The sequence below is a fragment of the Mirounga angustirostris genome, unplaced genomic scaffold (genome assembly GCF_029215605.1).
Source record: "Mirounga angustirostris isolate CCGP_5_RB_7025 unplaced genomic scaffold, mMirAng1.0.hap1 SCAF_15, whole genome shotgun sequence".
NCBI lineage: Eukaryota > Metazoa > Chordata > Mammalia > Carnivora > Phocidae > Mirounga > Mirounga angustirostris.
In genome coordinates this window covers 23,008,199-23,026,059 of record NW_026991723.1, presented here as the reverse complement: position 1 = coordinate 23,026,059, position 17,861 = coordinate 23,008,199, and the positions used below count along the sequence as shown (strand labels likewise).

Here is a 17,861-nt window from a genome sequence, read left to right as displayed (position 1 = left end):
GTGGGACTCGATTCCAGGACCCTGGGATCATGACCTGAGCCGAAGGCAGCTGCTTAACCGACTGAGCCACCCAGGCGCCCCAAAACCATTTCTATAATCTGCCCCCCTTTCGGTCTTCACTCATCCTGAGAAATTATTAATGGCAATGTTCCTTCCTGAGTCATTAGTAAGGAACTGTCAGAAAGGAATCCTTCTTGGCGGAAGGGATCCCTTGTTCTTTGGCCTAATAAGTAGGTTTTCCCTGCATCAGGATGGTCCAGTTTGGACTCAACCATTCCTCTCCCACCCCCGCCCCTCACACCTCTCATCTCTCCTTCCTCGCTCTCTGCTTGCTGGGGCTTTTAAATCCATTGCTTCTCTCCTTGCAATTTCCATCCTTGACTAACAGTGCTGGGAATTGACTTATGGCCCTTCGCCTACCCTGTGTTCCACATCTCACTTTCCTCCCCATATGGGAATCACCAAGCCAAGCAGTCCCATTAAGAAGGTTATTAACTGTATACATAAACATTGCCTCCTGCCTACAGTTAGATTTATTTCTCGTCATTTCCAAGGAACTGGTTTTAACACTCTTTCCAGCGCACGCAACACCTTTTATTTGACTATATTGTTTTAGAAAGGCCTTTGGGAATTTAGCTAATTTCATGCTGGAACTTATTAAGTGGGATTTGACACTCTTTGATAATTCCAATAAACCATTAGTCAAGTCTCACTCCCTTCAGGGAAGAAATGAAAGCTTTATTAGTCATAGGGTCTCTATTCTAAACATGTCACTGGAATTTAGTAGCGCATCTGTGTTGAAATGCAATTGACTTTGTGAATAAATAGAACTTCCCCTGAAACTACAAGAAAGCTGTCATTGGCTATCACCAGTAAGAAAGCATGTGCCTTTTTCAGAAAACTCTCTTTAGATTCATCTGTGCATTTTGAAATAATTCAATGAACTTAACTGACTGACCTGTGAATATTAAGGAAATGAACAGCCCGCATGGGCACATGCACGCATGCACACACGTTTGCAAATTCTCTCGAAAGTACTTGGTTTAGTCATTTCTTTCACTCAGGAAACAAGAATACGAATAATCTCCTTCCCCTCTGTGGACAGTTTAAAAATCTTGAGAGATCATGTCTCTAGAAGGCCCCAGAACATAATTGAGTGTGCAAATGAAATTCATTACCAGGGTCACAAACAATAATCCAATTAACGTGTATGTGTGTGATGCCTTTAAAGTCATTCTAAACTCAAAACCACATTCATCTTTGAAGGATCACACAAAGTACCACGTCCCAGCATACTCCAGTTCACGCTTTGCACCGGAGAGTACAAAACAGCATCGAGATTGCAAAAGCAATTATTCCAGTTATCCAGATGTGGTTTTTCAATCATTCTAAGAATTTTTTTTATTTTTTTTATTTTTTTAGCAGTTCATATTCCGTGGCACCACTCACAGTTCTCATGCTGGCACAGTACTTACATCTCTTCATTATTAATTCAGCTCATGGAGCTTAATTGGACAAGGCTAGAGCGAATTTGACAAACATCACAGCAGCAGAAAAAGCAATCACTCTTTCAAGATGAAAATTTGTTTGATGTCTTACTGTGTAACTCATTTACTCTCCTCGGGAGTCATGTGACCTGAATGTTAATCAGCCATTGATTGGTTTCTCTCCTTGGACAGTCACGTGACTCGAATATTAATGGACTGGCACTCGGTAGCTATATTGTTAGGCAACCTTGTGATTGGCTGCCAGGTTAAGATACGGAGATAAGTGGGTGCTTGATGAGCACTTGACAGAACTTCACAGAAAATTAAGGCCCTAAAATAGCATGAGAAAGTCTTGTCAAATCAAGCATGATTATCATTGAATGCTTAAGGAATTCATCATCTGCATGAAATTGATACACTTCAGCACCAGCAGGCCCTGGAGTCAGCAGGGACTCATCAGATTTTTATTTATATGTGTTCACCAAATCACATTAATTCTGAGAGCTAAAACATGCTAAGGATGAAGGTTATTTTCTGTTCAATCTAATTTATCTGTGACAATAATCATCACTAATAATGTGTCAAATTGGATTGCAGTCATTTTATGCATGCATGCTGATTTGGAAAATAGTGTTAAACCATCCCGTGGTAATTAACAACCGGTAAAGGTATGCTGGGGCCTGAAGTAATCAGCATATCTAGACGGAAAATTAAGTTTTATAGAATGGATTTATAGATACATATCCTTATTTAATTCGGAATATAAATTATTCCTGGTAAAAGCCGACATCATTTTTATAACACCATTAAAGCCAATAACCATTGAGGGACTCGCATCCTTAATTTGCTCCATCCTTCATTTTTTCTCTCATTTTCTGTGGTTAACTTTCTAATGGGTGTCACTTCCTTCTTGACGAGTCCTCATTTTAGTGGGGTTTGGTAGGGCTAAGAGATGAATGAATATGCACTGGTTTAAGTGTTAATCACGGATGAAGGACGTGCATCATACCTCTTAATACACAATGCTTTCTAATTATTGGCGGGGGCGGGGAGGGGAGAGGGTTTGGGAGGTAGGCAGCAAGAAGAATACAAAGAGGGGGGTGGGGCCAGACTTTGGCCTTTGGGTGTTTCTCTATTCTTTCTCCTCACAAAGGGACAATAGGAAAATTTGCAGATTAACTCATAAGGGATTAATGTTTCTTGGGGAATCATTTAAGCCTAAATTGCTTTTATTGAAATACTTTTTATGGAACAGAAGTTGGTTTTGGTTTGGTAGTTTTTTTTTTTTTTTTTTTTAAATAAACTCCTGCTTTATAGGGCATTATTTGAGTAATGGGAGTATTGGAGTAATGAGATCTTACAGAAATGTTTACATCCTTTGGTGAGTGTGGCAAAATGTTTCAGAGGAGAATTACATCTCGAAAAAGGGGGAACATAAATACGTGTAAATGTTGTTCCTTTCCCACCACTCCCCCCTCCACCCCCATCTTAATCTCCGGAGCGACCAGGACGGGCCGCTCTTCTCTGCCCCTCTCTCAGGAGGTCTCTTTATTGATTAAATGAATCTGCTCCAAAGACTGGCTCCCAGGCTCTTTGATCTAATCCGATCTGATTTTATCCTATCGCTTCAGCAGGACATCGGGGAATTAACAATAAGCAGCTTTACCACAAGTGTTTAATAACTCAACACAATCTCCTTATGGCTCCGAGCTGCTCATGTTCCCATCCAGTCCACGGCAAACAGTGTAACAGATTGGCCAACCCCCTCCCCCGAACCTGAGGAATTTTCATGCACTGTGAAACTAATCGCTTCAAGTTCCTTCATAAATCACACAAAGCAGATTTTAGCATCTTAACAAATTGAAACACACACACACACACACACAACCAGGCAGAGTGGAGTAGGGGGTGGGGTGGCAGAGAACTCACCTCCGGCTATGGGGGGCACTCCAGGAGAGTGGAGCTCCCAGATCCCAGAGAGGGTAAGGGGCCGATGTAAAATCACTTCTGTCTTCTCATGCAATACGTTTCTCATCTCCTTCCATTTTAACATGAATGAAATAATCTGGGCAGGCTCAAACCTCACAATGCTCCGAGCTCACAATGACCTTATTTTTTTCTCCCCACTGTGATGGACACGAGGTGGTTTCAACAACAGGCCTCTCGTTGTTGTTCCTGTGACAAGCCCTTGAAGTATGCGAGGAGCACACAATTAAGCAGGCATTGTGCATCCTGTGTGGCGCAGAAAGCCGAGATGTGAGGCTGACACGGTAGGGCCCTTGGACTTCAAACCTGCGTACGTGCATAAAAGGACCTCTGAAATAAGCATTCTTGAAATGCCCTTTTTTTTTTTAACCTGGAGCTGCCCCTCTCTATACATCCCTAGCTCTAAATTGCAAAGGCAGAATTCACTTACTATCTTCCTTACCACCCCCACCGCACACACACACACAAAGTGCATGAGACCCCTCTTTTCTAAATACCATGAGCACAGTTAGTAAAGGTGATTCTCTCCTTTTCTGAGACAGAAATGTGGAGGCAGTGGCTCGCCCTTATGCCAGAACACACAGAGCAGGGAGCCTGGGAGAAATGGGGCAGGGGAAGCTGCTGGATTATTAGTGCCATGGGGAGAATATCGCTCCAGCACTAATCTCAAATAAAACATCATTTAGTTGCTCTATTTAATACCTACTGTACATCAGAATTACCTATAAAAACAGGTTTTGTCACAAAGAAAACAGCCCCATCCCCCCCACCCCCGTCACTCTCTCTCCATTACCCTGGCAGGGCTGTGATTTCTCGCTACATCTGCAGAGTAACCAAGTGCCCTCTAACTGAACATCTGGGAGCAGAGGGAATTTTATGACTTAGGTTTAGGCCAGATTATTATTACTATGGTGAGATCTTTTTCCATATCCCCAGGGCCCAGGGTACTTAAAAATTCACTCAGATACAGCTGGATGTTTCATTATTGCTTTCCTAAGTAAAAACATTTATTTTTATATCCTTATATCCCACTCCACCCACATCCATTCATCAGGATTTATCCAGATTTTCCCACACTCTATGAGTCCAGCATTTTGAGACACCTCCTTCTCCCCAAACCACCCCCCGCGCCGCGAACCGCCACAAAAAAGTCTACTCTGATTTTGTGATCCACTCAATATGGAATGGCATGCTAACATGAATAGTGTTATTATTTCCTCTTTGGAAATGCCTTTTGCCTTACTTTTTTTTTTTCCCCCAGATAAACTATGTCATAACAGAAGAATCCCTGTGAAGTTCTCCAAAGAACTCTATGCTGCTTCCAGACCCTGGAACTATAATTATGCCTTGCGAAATTAAAACAGAAAGAGCGTCCCCTGCCAACTGTGAGTGCCCCTGTTTATATCACAAAGAGATAGCAAAATGTACTCAGGAAGGTTCCAGCCAAAGTAATTGAGAGGACTGCCTGAACTGAGCTCTGCTTTCTAAACATTGTCGCTGGGTCAGAACTGAGAGCCCGGGAAAGGAAAATAGAGGAGGAGAACCCGAGCCAGAGGCCTGTTACTTTTCCCGCCTGGGCATAATGTCATGGAGTTCAGTGACTCTGGGGGCTGGTGTTGACTGAAGTCTTGTTGCACATTTAGGTCCAGGTGCTTCTACTGGGGAGCTTCAGACCTGTCACTCCACCGTGCGGTGGCCTTCAGATGTTCTGAACCCCTGCACTCACACACAAAAGTCCAGAGCATTAGGCCAGGGTGTAAACACATTCCCGACATCAAGTAGTACAAAGAGGATTCTTCTGCTTGCGGTTCAGTCACTTCGCAAGCTTGTCTTTCTTTGGAGCCTTCTTTGTAGGCTGTGGAACTGGAACATAACACAGAGAGACAGACAGAGAAAGACGGGAGACAGAGAGGTGTAGTGAGAGAGAGAGAGAGAGAGAAAGAAAAGAAAGGGCACTGAGGAAAAAGGGGGGGGAGAGCCAAACCGAAGCCACAAGTGGAAAAAAAAAAATCCCTATAAAATAAAAGTGCATTATGTTTTTGTATATTTTCGAAATGTAGCCAAACTAAACCATTAAATGAGGATTTTGTTTCACAAAGTCTGCAAACTATTCAACCGCTAACCCACTACCAAGAATGTGGTGCCAACCAAAATATGTCAAGATTAGTAGTACTCAATAAAATCTCAAAACCAAATGACATGCAAGCTGTATTTCATGATTAGAGCGTTTCCTTATGTCAAGGAACATACATATTAACTTGTTTAAACACAGCGATGGGCTGTCACTCTGTCAAAAGCAGAGGAAGGAGAATCTAGTGCTTACCAAGCCCATCCAGATGATACTTCATGCTTTCTATCTCCCTGGCAGACAGCATGGACACCATCCAATTAATCTTTACATCGTCTGAGAGAAGAGGAGCTGAGGGAGGGACAGAGGGAGGAAGGGAAGGAGGACGACAGAGAGACACCACTTCCCACTACACAGAGCAGGGTAGGGAGAGCAGCGTTGGTAACTGCCTTGCCCAAGGTCCTCACCCAAGTACAGAGCTGGGGTTGGAATCGAAACGCTTCCTTTTCTCTACCCAGTCACCAAAACTGCCAAATGCGAACACCCTGAATCTTTCTCTTTTTAATCTCAGGAACTGACATTTGCATAATGCGTTAATGACGACAAAGGGCTTTACGTTTTCTCGGGAATCCTCACCCCGGTCCCTAGTCAGGTATGTCTCGTTCTCCCCTTTTTACGAAAGAGAAGCCCAAGTCTCAAAGAGAGGAACTGATGTGTGCCCACGCGGCTACAGGCATGGCAGGGAGAGCCAGGGCAGGACACCCGTCTCCAGGCTCCAAACCCAACGGGACCCACACGACATGATGCCGCTCTCCCGGCACGGCACCTCTTTTTTTTTTTTTTTGCACCGAAGCGCTTGAGTTTGAGCTGGATTCTAAAAATGGAGAGGGGTAATCATCTCATTCTCTGACTGTCAACAGCACGACGCGGCTGTGTGCTTCTACCTGGCAGGAGCCCGAAAGGGAGGCTGCTCTCTCATTTACAAACTACAGTAGTAAGATACGTGATTATGTGAGGAACACTTGAGGGGCCTTTGAGGTGAAACGGAAAAAGCAGAGTCCACTCCATCTGTTACTCAGGTGCTGTTTCACGTGCGCCAGCCTGACAAGCCTGATGCGGCCACAGCACCTGCCCTCCCCCAACACCCACACACATCCTTGTTCTCAGGGGCCTTCTTCATGCTGGGGAATCACTACCTCCCTTCAACTACCACCTAAGCCCTGGGGAGTGATGGAACAGAACTGGAATTCAAGCCAGAGTCTCCTCTGACACATTACGGTGTGGATCCTTCTGGTCCGCACCTCACCCCGCAGAGCCTACATGCTCCATTCCCAGGCCCCCCACACCCAGTCCCCGACGCCCTCCTCAGCCTGATGAGAAGCCGGCCTTTCAAGATCCGGGCATCACAACGTCGTCCCGAGACTCAGCCACATGCACCTGACTCCAGCCAGACTTCACAGATGCCTTCCGTGAGGGCCTGCAATGTGTCCCTCACCCAAATTCAAATGTGCAAGCCTTAACCCCCCTGTACCTGAGAATGTGACTATATTTAGAGAGATGGCCTTTGAAGAGGTAATTTAGGCGAAATGAGGTCACATGGGTGGGAACTTAGCCAACGCGACGAGTGTCTTTATAAGAAGAGGAGATTAGGATATAGAGAGAAGGCCAAGTGAGGACATAGTGAGAAGGAACTATCTGCAAGCTAAGGAAAGAAAGAAAGAAACCGGAAGAAACCAAACCTGCCAATACCTTGATCTTGACTCTCAGCTTCCAGAACTGTGAGAAAGTTAGTTTCGACCCACCCCCCTCTGTGGTATTCTGTTATGGCAGCTCTACTAATAAAACTTCTTATTCCCGATCCGTGCCATGGTCTTTCACACACAGCCATGGTTTCACGCGTGCTGCCCCCTCTGCCTAGAACACCTGTCCCTTGACTGTTGGCCAAGTGGACACTTCTTCCTCTCCAGTGTTCAACTCAAATGCCAGGTCTCCTCCTCAGGAGGCCTTCCCAGCTAACCACAGACACCAAACTGTTGGTCTGTGATAACCTGGAGGCTGCGACACACCTCTATCATGTGGCCGTCTCCTACACTTATCCGATGGCCCATCCCTCACAGAGAGTGAATCTTCTGGAAAAGGGAGCCCCTCCTCCCTCATTTCCCCAGCCTGCCACAATGCCCATCACAGAGATTACATTCACTTCATGTGTGATGAGGGGACAAAGCAGGGACTGGAAGGAAGGAAACAGCCACAGTAGAAGCAAGAACTAAACCTCACTTTTTGCTGTGTGCCAGACACTGGGCTAAGTGCTGCTCTGGTACGAACCAACTTTGGCCTCCAAGTAACTGTAGGACGTAACTAATACTGTGGTCCTCATTGTCCTGCCGAGGACGGAGGCATTCCAAGATAAGTAACTTGCCCAAGGTCGTGCAGAGCCAGGGATCTAAAACCACGCATCGGCTTCAGAATCTACCTTTTTAAGAAAATGTCTTCCGAGGACAAAGAAAAGGAGGAAAGGGAAGGTGGGAAGGGAGCAAAAGAAGATACTTCACGCGGCAAGATCCTTAAATTCCTGGAAACTCAGTTTGCTCATCTGCTTCTCTCAAGAGAGGCTCAAGTGAGAGAATCTAGAACTACCAAACACACAGCCTCTATTTTCAGGAGGCCTGCCCCTTGAAGACAGGATTTCAGGGGGAGACATCTTGCAGAGTGGATAATCCCAAGAAGAGACATTTCAAAGAAAGAAAAGAATTTCAAGATGAGAGCTGGAAAGTAATGTTTGTCTCTTCCCAGCCAGCAGTATCCTGGGGGCACCTCCCCTCTCCCGCTTTTCCTGCCCCCCCCTTGGGGATTTGTGCCTTCCCACTGCCCCACCAGGAGGGTCGTCCTAGCGGGGTGTTGCCCCTGGTTCCAAAACCACATATACCACCCTTGAGAGTGCTACAAATCGAGGTTATATTAAAATTTCAGTTTATTAATCTGGTTTACTGGACTTAACACGTAGAGCTGGGCGGAAGGGTCTCCTGCTCCTTTCCAAACTGGACTTCTCTGGGTTCTGTTTGTTTTAAATACGGTCTTCAATGCCAGGCCTTAGTATCTCTTTTTTGTTTGATTCATAAATGCCTTGAGCATCACACAATGACTTAATGAGGCCTGAGAAAGAGACACGTCTAGTTGTTCTACACCTGCAGACTGCGCTCTTCTTTGAAGGTTTTTCAGATGACCTACTTACCTAGGCTGGGAGCGGAACGGTTAAAGCGCTCAGAGGAAATCAACTGTAAATAGAAAGGCTATGTTTAACATAATCCCCTCCAGAAGACTCTCTCTCCTGCGGTCACTGTAATCAACCCCATTGTATCAGGTGAAGGTTCTTCATTATCTCCCTGTGGCATTATGTCTCACCACATAGCTGATAATAAACTGATGGATTATCAAACAAGATTACAGCTTTAGCAAATAAAATCATGTTTTCTGTGAAGAGAGAAAAACGCTCGCTATCCCTATCTGCCTGGCTAAATATTTACATATCACAGGCTTTCTAGAGTCCCTGTTCTTGCAAATCTGATTTTTAAAAAACAACACAGAGGTTAAGTTAACAAAAAAGGGAACACACTGTGCTTTTGACACTAAGCTAAATGCACCTCTGGGAGAAAACAGGGACTGCCTAAAAGGTAGAACCAAGTAAATCCAAGGCCTCAGGTGTTGGTGAGATCAATGGGTATGTGTCACAAAAGACAAAGCTGAATGTGTTCCGAGGGATTCAAATGCCTACTTTAAAGGGAACATAAATGAAAGAGAACAGAAATCCAAAGCATGCATGCAGCCCTGTGTGTGTGTGTGTGTGTGTGTGTGTGTGTGTAAGACGGGGAGCAATGGGCTTGTATAAAGTCTCACGCTGGTCTGTCCTTTACACTTTTCAAAGCCCTTTCTACTTCATTATCTATATCCCCTCCATCCCCCCTCTTCCTCAGTTCCTCCAATCTCTCCATTTTACAGCTGACATAAAGTGAAGCCTAGGAGAAGTAACTTGCAAAAGATCCCGGAAGGCAGGCCTCAAACCGATTTTTGGATTCCTAGTGTAACCCCCTTTCTACTCCAACACAGGGTAACTCTCCTAGGGGAAAGGAAGGGCAGAAGGTTGGTGGGTTTTTTTGTTCTTTGGTTTTTTAATTTTAAGCTTCTTGTATTCATATTGACAAATCTGATGTTGAATTACTATTTGGTTTAAGACTCGTGGACAGAAATGGATGTAACTTAAAGTAGGAAACAGACATTTAAAAAATGCCTGTCTTTTGAGAGACAGAAAGAGGGAGAGGGAAAAAAAAAAGAGAAACAAAGAGAGAAATTGCTTTGGGAATTGTACTATACTGGACAGTCTAAATTTGTTACTATCCCAGGGCAGAGTACAAAGCAGTGATAACCACCACTATGGCTAGTCATACAGCAAGTTATTTCAGACGACCTAACTTCCTTCCATGAATGACAGATCTTGCAAACACGAAAGGGCAAAGAGGCGTGAGTCTCTGCATGTGAAATTCACAGAAGCTCTTGGTTCCAGTGACTTTTTCATCTGCTACACACAAAACAGCACCAGGCTGACCTTCGTTGCAAAGGAATTTCTGTTTAGTGGACTAGGGCAGTCCACAAAAGCACGAGGGCAAGATGCTCTGTGCTTCTGCCTCTACTTTGTCAGGGGGCATCTGGTCTTCAGGCAAATCAACCAGAGTAATCCCGGAGTGAGAACAGGCCGCCCCTCAGGCACCGCACCCGAGGATCCACTGTTCTGTGCACATTCTGGTCACCCAAAGAACAGTCCTGAGTGCAAAAATCATGAGCGTAACATGTAATAAAAATGGAAGGCTGTAATTCCCTTTTGCAATGCTATGTCATCTACATAATAGATCAAGTATAAACTAGTGAAACCATGACCTTCCCTTTTAATAATCAGAAGTTTGAAAAGGAGATAGTTTTTTTTAAATATAAGAAATATAATATCAATCAATACATTTCAAATTATCTACAACTTGATATAAATATCAGCAACAAATGTGCATCTTTCCTCTCCCACATCTTTTTCCCCATCTCCACAAGAATTGTCTCTTTACAATTTGGTATGTGTCCTTCCAGTTCTTTTTCTATTATTTATATATATATACACACACATATATATATGTGTGTGTGTATATATATATATACATATATGTGTGTGTGTGTATATATATATATATTCTCCTACTATATATATTATACACACACACACACACACACATATGTATACCTCTACCAATATCTGGTTTGGCCTTTTTTTTTTTAAAGATTTTATTTATTTATTCATTAGAGACAGAGAGAGAGAGGCAGAGGGAGAAGCAGGCTCCCAAGGAGCAGGGAGACCGATGTGGGACTCGATCCCAGGACCCTGAGATCATGACCTGAGCCAAAGGCAGATGCTTAGCCATCTGAGCCACCCAGGCGCCCATCTGGTTTGGCCTTTTTTAACACATTATATAGTTGAGGTTATACTTTATACACGGTTTTGTCACTTTTTTAGAAAAGAAATATTATAACACATTATATAGTTGAGGTTATACTTTATACACGGTTTTGTCACTTTTTTAGAAAAGAAATATTATATGTCAAAGATCTTCTCCGGTTAGTAGTGCCTCATTTTTCTAACTGTCCCTTAACTTTCAAGAATATGGATGTTCCATAAGTTACTATGGATTCTCCTACTTAGATCAATTGATAGTGCCATAAACATTCAGGTGTGTATATTTTGCGCACATGGTGGGAATACTGCGTTAAAAGAAATGTTGGGTTTTGGGCACCTGGGGGCTCAGTCAGTTAAGTATCTGCCTTTGGCTAAGGTCATGATCTCAGGGTCATGGGATCGAGCCCCTCACCTGGCTCTCGGCTGGGCACGGATTCTGCTTAAGATTCTCTCTCTCAAGTTTTAGGAACTCAATATATTATTGATCATAATCCATTTTGAATTACATAAGCTACAAATGCGCTATATGAAAAACTTATGGTCATAGATTTTTATTGCCTTTAATCCTATAGAAGTTCTAATTTTGTTATAAAAATCTGCTAATCTTTTTTTTTTCCTAATGGCCCTGAGTTTTGTGCCTCACCCCAAAAAGGACTTTTCCACTAAGTTTTTACACTTAGCTCCTTGATGCATCTGAAATTCATTTTTCTAAGAGACAGGGCTCTCACTTTATTTTCTTTCCAAATAAAAAACTAATGTTCCCAGCACCATTTATGAAATTGTCTGCACTTTGCTATGTAATCTGAAATGCAAACTTGTCCATATAATAAATACACACTTGCTCAGGACTCTCTAATGCCTATTGCAATTAGCCATCTATCTTCTCTCCAATCACTTCAACACCATTTCAATTGGTATGGCTACATGTCATGTTCTGGTATCTGGTAGAACAAGTCCTCTTTCATTGTTCTTTTTTCAAAATCTTTATAGTTGATATTGTACATTCTCTCTTTTAAACCTTTTACTAGACATCAAAGAAATAAATAAGAATTTTAAAACATGTGTGCGATACAAAGAACAACAATAAAATGAATATGGGGTGCCTGGGTGGCTCAGTCAGTTTAAGCGTCTGCCTTTGGCTCAGGTCATCATCTCGGGGTCCTGAGAACAAGTCCCGCATCGGGCTCCCTGCTCAGTGGGGAACCTGCTTCTTCCTCTCCCTCTCTCCCTCTGCCTCCCCCCACTTGTGCTCATGTGCGCTCATTCTCAAATAAATAAAATCTTTTAAAAAAAACACAATAAAATCAATACATATATAACCCCCATCCTACACTTTGTCCTCCAGAAAAAGTTTAAAATCAGTATATCTAATTCCACAAAAAATCCTGCTGGAATTATAACTGGGACTGCATTAAATTTATAGGTTAACCAGAGAGAAATGAACTGACACCTTTTAAACATTAAGTATTCCCAAACTGAAACATGGTATTTTTTTAGAGGGTTTCTATGACTGTCAATTACATCTTGTATTTTTCTTCATATAGGCATGCATATTTCCTAATAGTTTTTGTTGCTTTTGTGCACAAGGCATTTTTATGAAACTTTCTGATTACTTACTGTAGAGATCCAGGTAAGCGACTGGTTTTGACAAGTCGATACTGTAATTCTTACTAATTACTCTTAAGAGTGCTAATGTTTTTCAATAGATTCTTTTGGATTTTGTAGACAGAATACATATATATAGTATTTATATAAATAAAATTTATATAAATAAAATATAATGAAATATTTTGTTCTTTCCTTATTTTTTCTTATTTTTTATTCTTATCTAAAAGCTTCAGCTAGGACATCTATTATTATTTTGAGTAAGGGTAGTGATAATAAGCCTTCCTGTCTTGTTCCTGCTTTCAATGGTATACTCTATTTTACCATATAATTTTGTATTTGCTTTAGATTTTTGGTAGATACCCTCTACCAAGTTAATGAAGTTTCCTTCTCTGACTAACCTAGGAATTGTTTTATTTCAAATCACAAAGAGATGTGGACTTTATATCATGTGTATTTTAGCACTCCTGGGGTGAACCAATGGTTTTTCCTCCAACTTTTTAATGTAGTAAAATACATTAATAAGATTTCCTAGTGTTCAACTATTGCATTCCTGAGATTAATACTACTTGGTAATAATGAATTCAACTTGATACTATTTTACTTGGAGTTCTAGATGTATGTATATAAGGAAGCTTGTCCCGAAGTGGTCATTTTGAGTGTGCATGCAGTCACTGTCAATTTCAGTATCTTGACTGTGTATAGAAAGATAGCTGAGTTGGGATGATTTCCTTCTATTTATTTACAATAGGGATTAACTGGTTCTTAAGCATTTGTTGATTTAAAGCTCATAAAATAGTTAAGACTGTGTATCTTTGGGAGGGTTGGTTTTTTTTTATTATTTTATCAATTTCATCTACTGTTCTCTTTAGGTTTTCTATCACCTTTTAACATAATATTAGTAATTTACATTTTACTAGAAAAGTGTGTCTTTTCAAATAGATTTTGAATATGTTATTTCAAGGTCGAAGACATAATACTTTTATGATTTTTAAAGATTTCCTCTGAATCTGTAGTTAAGTCCTCGCCCTTGTTTCTACAATATATTTCTATCCTACCTCTTCTTCTCTTGATCAGACTCAACAAAGGTTTTGTCTACTTCATAGACCACTTCAAGGAAGCAGCTTTGGGTTTTATAGAGAAAGCCAATTGTTCTGTTTTTTCTATGTCATTAATTTATTATCTCCATTCGTGTACATTCTTGTTTATTTTATTGCTTCTTTTCTCAATTACTGAATTTTTCAATCCCTTCTTATTTTCTAATAACTGAACTGAGGCTATAAAATTTCCTCTAAGTGCTGCTTTAGCTACAGTCAACAAGCGATGATTGGTAGAGCTTTGTTTATTTATAAATAATTAATAGTTCCTGTCTTTATTTCCTCTTTAAACCAGGAGTTATTTAGAAGAGAGTATATCTTTTTTTTTGAAATATGTAGATTAAGGCTAGAGGATTCTCCTTTTGTTGTTACTATTTAATTTTATTATATTTTTTAAAAGATTTTATTTATTTATTTGATGGAGAGAGAGCATACATAAGCAGGGGGAGCGGCAGGCAGAGGAAGAGGGAGAAGCAGGTTCCCTGCTGAGCAGGGAGCCTGATGCAGGGCTCCATCCCAGGATTCCGGGATCATGACTGAGCTGAAGGCAGACGCTTAACCGACTGAGCCACCCAGGTTTCCTAATTTTACTATTTTTTTTCAGAAAATATGAACTATGACTTCTGCTCTTTGGAATTTATGGAGGTTTTCCCAGTAGACTTACATATGATCAAATTTTGTAAATGTTCCAGGGATGCTTGAAAATTGTGTCAATTCTCTAGTTGATGATCATCAAGTTTATAAATATTTAAAATGTGTAAATTATATATGTTATAGCAAGGTTGTTAAATGTGTTTTAAAATTCTATCTCCTGAATTTATTCATTTTTGAGAAAGTTATAGTAAATTCTCCCACTATGATTATGGGTTATCCACTTCTCTGTATTTTCATCATTCTTTTTTTTCTTCGCTTTGCTTTATATTTCATAACTTTGTCCTGCATACAATTTCATAATTATTGCATATTCTTGTCAAACATTTTTTATTGCTTTTCTTTGGGGATGTCACAGAGTTTAAGAGCATAAAATTTATACATATATATATAGTCTAAAAGGTTGTGTTAAAATGGGAGAATGTAAGCCATTCACATTTAGTGTCACTACTTCTATGTCTGACATATTTCTGACGACCTATTTTCATGTTTTCCATTTATCATTCTTTCCCATCAGTCTCTTTTGTCCTCTGCCTTTTGTTGAATTAATGTAGTTGTTCCATTTTTTTCTTTTTTAAATGTTTAAAAAGACATGTATTCTATTCTTTTCCTATTTTTCTTAGGGATTGCCTTGACATTTTAATATTCACATATAAATATATATATCTTGGGGCACCCAGGTGGCTCAGTCAGTTACATGTTTGCCTTTAGCTCAGGTCATGATCTCAGGGGCCTGGTATTGAGCCCCGCATCAGGCTCCCCACTCAGTGGGGAGCCTGCTTCTCCTCTCCTGATCCCCCTGCTTGTGCTCTCTCTCTCTCTTTCTCTGTCAAATAATACAATATTAAAATAAATAAATAAATAAACAAACAAACATATGTATCTTCTCAATATCTAGAAATAATCAGGATCTCTATTATCTTCCTGATCAAGGAAAGAATTTCAAGACATCTTCAGTTCTGGCCCCACCAGAATTCTGGCTTCCTATTCTCTAAATCCCTCTATTCCCACATCTACTACTTACAGGTTGGAATTTTAGTTCCATATTATTAATAACTGTTTATTTATTATGTGTCAATAGTTCTTTAGACTCAGCAATAACTTTAATAGTTTTGGGCCCAAATCTTTCTTGTTGCTGTATTCATTTTGTTTTTCCTTTTCTTATTGTTTTACAGCAATATATTTTGAATATTACTTTCAAAGTAATCTGTTGGTCATGTCCAAAATATCTTTATTTTGTTCTTTCACTGGAACACAAATTTGATTGGGTATAAAATTTGAGGTGCAAAATTGTTTGCTTTCAGTAACATAATCTTTAGTAGTTTGGCTCTAAGTGCTAGTCACTGTTTTTTTTGTGTTTTTTTTTTGGCGGGGGGGGGGTTGTTTTGATTTGGTTTTGCTGTTGTTGCTGTTGTTGTTTAATGAGAAGAAAAATGTGTTAAATTTTCCTGTGTGGGGAAAAAAATTACTGAGGTTGATGTTTAAAGCATATAGGAACTGTCTTTTTTTTATCTAATTTTACATGGGGCAAAGAAGCAAAGAAACTGAAACTTAAAATGGGATTCATTCTTATAAATTCTTATGTAAAATCGCTTCTCGGCCTTTTGGCTAAGATCAAGTGTAGTATCTGTTCTTATCAGTTTAATAAATTCTTATGTAAAATGAGTTCTAAATACCATCTGCTAAAACGAAGAGATTAATAATAGAAAGGGAACCAAAAGAGCTTCATATGCTATTCAAGTCACTTTCTAAAAGCCTTGGAACTATATTTACTCTACAAGGGGTCTGATAAGGGTAGGTAAATTGTTTTCTACAATAGTACTTTGCTCAAATAATTAGCTATTGATAATAGGTAATACTAGTAACAAAAAGGGAACCAGAGCATACCAATATATTTGTAGTTCTTTAAATTTTGCTCTCATGTTGTTAATACAGTAATTTGCCACTAGAAATTGTCATGCTTTATCATTTTAACAGAAAACTTTTTTTTAGAGAAACATCTATTTATGAACAAAGAATTTCACCACAATCTTTGTTCTCAGTTATTCTAGTCAATGGAAAACTTAGTCATTGAAGTCACAAAACTTAATCCAAAATATACCACTAAACACATAAGTTTCATGGGCTATTGTGAAGATGGAAATAAACTTTCTGATGACTACTTTTACACACGGCAATCTATAAAATGACAGAAAACATTTTTTCCTCCCTCTGCTCTTACCACCATCTCCTCCCCCTCAAGTTTTCTTGTCATTGGAAAGGGAGAAAACTAACTTCACAGAATCTTATTCAAGCCAAGAAGAACAATTCACTGTATTTCAAATCTTCTGCTGAAAGCTCGTGCCTTTTCGATCACCCACACCATTCCTCACCAACACAGCCTCCTGAATGACTAACAGTGTTCAAAATAGAATGCACAAATTATAGCTGCTAAAAGGTCACAAAGAATCAACTTTGTTTGACAAAGTTTTATTAGACAAATTAATCAAGAAATGTTAGTGTGAGTAGTTATCTTTGGCTATAAAAGGAGAGTTAGGAGGGGCAGCGAAGTTAAGAGGTCTCTACAATCATTTTCTATGTATCTGGGTACTATTTAAAACCTTTACAATGACAATATAATCATACAGAATCATGTAATATAAAAAAAATAAGGCAAATATTTCAAAAACACAAAAGAGAATGTAAACCATTAGAGATGACCTAGTCACAAATCCCTCAGTTGGGATAAAACTGGTATTAGAGAATGTAACTGACATACCTCAGGTCACAGAATAACCCAGTTTCTAACTCTTACCCTCCCTTGAAAGGAAGGAGGTGGGGAACAGCAAAGAGCTGCTCTAACAACAGGCATCCTCCCTTGAGAAAACAAGAGATGCCAAGGCTTGAGAGATGAGTTAACACAGAAACCACACAGGAAAACTTTGGTTCATATACTGGAGGAAATAAAGAAATATGCCAAAAACCAGTGCATATGAGTTGAGGAAAGGTTAAGGATTCAAGTCATAGAGTCAATCCAAAAATTTGGAATCTGGGCTATGGGAATCAGTCAAGACATTAGCATCAAACTGGACCAACAGGTTGCCTCCAACACCTCTAGAGATTGAGCCTTTCCTTTGTGAGTTTATTTAGTGGCTCGGTTTGTTATAAACAATCACAGGGATGGGGTGGTAGGTGACACTAGACTGCTGTCTAGAATGTAAGAACAACATGTTGAATTCTAGTTTAAGGATCCTTGCACTACTCTATCATATGCCAAACACCAGCAGTAAGAATTACTCATGCTTATCTGTGAGTGATGCAAAAACAGATATAGGGCACCTGGGTGGCTCAGTTGGTTAAGCAACTGCCTTCGGCTCGGGCCGTGGTCCCGGAGTCCTGGGATCGAGTCCCACATCGGGCTCCCGGCTCAGCGGGGAGCCTGCTTCTCCCTCTGACCCTATCCCCTCTCATGCTGTTTCTCTCTCTCTCAAATAAATAAA

The 17,861-nt window shown here is 40.4% G+C and overlaps 1 long non-coding RNA gene and 1 pseudogene across 2 annotated transcripts in view; one reads left to right on the top strand and one right to left on the bottom strand.

Moving 5' to 3' along the window:
* Nucleotides 1-17,861, bottom strand: part of LOC129045738 (uncharacterized) — a 171,330-nt gene that overhangs the window by 47,726 nt on the left and 105,743 nt on the right. For both annotated transcript variants that reach the window (XR_010407714.1, XR_010407713.1), the window contains one exon: nucleotides 3,417-3,779. This is a non-coding gene — a long non-coding RNA (uncharacterized LOC129045738). The remainder of the gene's footprint in view (nucleotides 1-3,416; nucleotides 3,780-17,861) is intronic.
* Nucleotides 15,971-16,063, top strand: LOC123850355 (U2 spliceosomal RNA; annotated as a pseudogene).